Source organism: Lytechinus pictus, unplaced genomic scaffold (genome assembly GCF_037042905.1).
Source record: "Lytechinus pictus isolate F3 Inbred unplaced genomic scaffold, Lp3.0 scaffold_181, whole genome shotgun sequence".
NCBI lineage: Eukaryota > Metazoa > Echinodermata > Echinoidea > Temnopleuroida > Toxopneustidae > Lytechinus > Lytechinus pictus.
Window position 1 is genome coordinate 29281 of NW_026974301.1, and position 3220 is coordinate 32500.

A 3220-nucleotide genomic window follows, 5' to 3' on the forward strand; every position below is an offset into this window, starting at 1 on the left:
GGGCTGGCTGTCGCTCAAGAGCCGCTGCCGACGTCGGAGAAGTAGTTCGAGTGACTGGCTTCGACGTACGGGGGGCTAGTGGACAGGAGGTGAGCTGGCTGTCGCCCAGGAGCCCCTGCCGACGTCGGAGAAGTAGTGCGAGTGCCTGGCTTCGACGTACGGGGGGGCTAGTGGACTGGAGGTGAGCTGGCTGTCGCTCAGGAGTCCCTGCCGACGTCGGAGAAGTAGTGCGAGTGCCTGGCTTCGACGTACGGGGGGCTAGTGGACTGGAGGTGAGCTGGCTGTCGCCCAGGAGCCCCTGCCCACCTCGGAGAGGAAGAGCGGGTGCCCAACCTCGACGTACGGGGGGCTAGTGGACTGGTGTTGGGCTGGGTGTCGCTCAACAGCCCCTGCCCACCTCGGAGAGGAAGAGCGGGTGCCTAACCTCGACGTACGGGGGGCTAGTGGACTGGTGTTGGGCTGGCTGTCGCTCAGGAGCCCCTGCCGACGTCGGAGAAGTAGTGCGAGTGACTGGCTTCGACGTACGGGGGGCTAGCGGACTGGAGGTGGGCTGGCTGTCGCTCAAGAGCCGCTGCCGACGTCGGAGAAGTAGTTCGAGTGCCTGGCTTCGACGTACGGGGGGCTAGTGGACTGGAGGTGGGCTGGGTGTCGCCCAGGAGCCCCTGCCCACCTCGGAGAAGTAGTGCGAGTGCCTGGCTTCGACGTACGCGGGGCTAGTGGACTGGAGGTGGGCTGGGTGTCGCCCAGGAGCCCCTGCCCACCTCGGAGAGGAAGAGCGGGTGCCCAACCTCGACGTACGGGGGGCTAGTGGACTGGAGGTGGGCTGGGTGTCGCTCAAGAGCACCTGAAAACGTCGGAGTGGAAGGGCGGGTGCCTAACCTCGACGTACGGGGCCCTGGCCGACTGGAGGCGGGATGGCTGTCGCTCAGGAGCCCCTGCCGACATCGGAGAGGAAGAGCGGGTGCCTGGTCTCGACCTACGGCGGCCTGGCCGTCTTGTGTTTGGCTGGCTGTCGCTCGAGAGCCCCTGCCAACCCCGGGGTTGACGAGCAGGTGCCTGGCGTCGACCTACGGGTGGCTGTCGGACTGGAGGTGGGCTGGCTGTCGCTCAAAAGCCCCTGGAAACGTCGGAGAGGAAGAGCGGCTGCCCGGTCTGGAGGTACGGGACCCTGGCCCACTGCTGTTGGGCTGTGACCCGCTCAACAGCCCCTGCCCGCCTCGGAGTGTAATGGCGGCTGCCTGCCCTCGAGGTACGGTGCCCTGGCCGTCTGGAGTTGGCCAGGGTGTCGATGCCGAGTCGGAGAGGTAGAGCGAGTGCCTGGCCTCGACCTACGGGGGCCTGGCCGTCTGCTGTTTGGCTGTGTGCCGCTCACGAGCCCCTGCCGACGTCTGAAGTGAAGAGCGGGTGCCTGGTCTCGACCTACGGCGGCCTGGCCCTCTGGTGTTTGGCTGGCTGTCGCTCAAATGCCCCTGAAAAGGTCAAGGAGGTAGAGCGGGTGCCTGGCCTCTACCTACGCCTGGCTGTCGGACTGGAGGTGGGCAGGCTGCCGCCCAGGAGCCCCTGCCCACCTCGGAGAGGAAGAGCGGGTGCCTAACCTCGACGTACGGGGGGCTAGTGGACTGGAGGTGAGCTGGCTGTCGCTCAGGAGCCGCTGCCAACCTCGGACTGGAAGAGCGAGTGCCTGGCCTCGACCTACGGGGCCCTGGCCGACTGGTGTTGGGCTGGCTGTCGTTCAGGAGCCGCTGCCAACGTCGGAGAAGTAGTTCGAGTGACTGGCTTCGACGTACGGGGGGCTAGCGGACTGGAGGTGGGCTGTGTGTCGCTCAAGAGCCCCTGCCGACGTCTGAAGTGAAGAGCGGGTGCCTGGTCTCGACCTACGGGGGGCTAGAAGACTGGAGGTGAGCTGGCTGTCGCTCAGGAGCCCCTGCAAACGTCGGAGAGGACGAGCAGGTGCCTGGCGTCGACCTACGGCTGGCTGTCGGACTGGAGGTGGGCAGGCTGCCGCTCAGGAGCCCCTGCCCACCTCGGAGAGGTAGAGCGAGTGGCTGGCCTCGACATACGGGGCCCTGGCCCACTGCTGTTGGGCTGTGTCTTCCTCAAAAGCCCCTGCCCACCTCGGAGAGGATGAGCGAGTGGCTGGCCTCGACATACGGGGGCCTGGCCCTCTGGTGTTTGGCTGGCTGTCGCTCGAGAGCCCCTGACGACGTCTGAAGTGAAGAGCGGCTGCCTGCCCTTCGACATACGCGGCCCTGGCCGTCTGGAGTTGGCCAGGGTGTCGATGCCGAGTCGGAGAGGTAGAGCGAGTGCCTGGCCTCGACCTACGGGGGCCTGGCCGACCGCTGTTGGGCTGGCCGTCGCTCAACAGCCCCTGCCGACATCTGAAGTGAAGAGCGGGTGCCTGCCTTCGACCTACGGTGCCCTGGCCGTCTGCTGTTGGGCTGGTGTCTACCTCAAAAGCCCCTGCCCACCTCGGAGTTGAACAGCGGGTGCCTAACCTCCGAGTACGGGGGGCCGCCGGACTGCTGTTGGCCTTGCTGTCGCTCAGGAGCCGCTGCCCACCTCGGAGAGGTTTTGCGAGTGCCTGGCTTCGACGTACGGGGGGGTAGTGGACTGGTGTTGGGCTGGCTGTCGCTCAGGAGCCGCTGCCAACGTCGGAGAAGAGGTGCGAGTGCCTGGCTTCGACGTACGGGGGGCTAGTGGACTGGTGTTGGGCTGTGTCTCGCTCAAAAGCCCCTGCCCTCCTCTGAGTTCGGGTGCGGGTACCTACCTTCGACGTACGGGGCCCTGGCCGTCTGCTGTTGGGCTGTGTCTTTCTCAAAAGCCCCTGCCCACCTCGGAGGGGATGAGCGAGTGGCTGGCCTCGACATACGGGGCCCTGGCCCTCTGCTGTTGGGCTGGCTGTCGCTCGAGAGCCCCTGCCGGCATCTGAAGTGAAGAGCGAGTGCCTGCCCTTCGACATACGCGGCCCTGGCCGTCTGCTGTCTTGCTGTGTCTTTCTCAAAAGCCCCTGCCCACCTCGGAGGCGATGAGCGAGTGGCTGGCCTCGACATACGGGGCCCTGGCCGTCTGCTGTTGGGCTGTGTCTCCCTCAAAAGCCCCTGCCCACCTCTGAGTTCGAGTGCGGGTGCCTGCCTTCGACATAGGGGGCCCTGGCCGTCTGCTGTTGGGCTGTGGCTCCCTCAAAAGCCTCTGCCCACCTCTGAGTTCGAGTGCGGGTGCC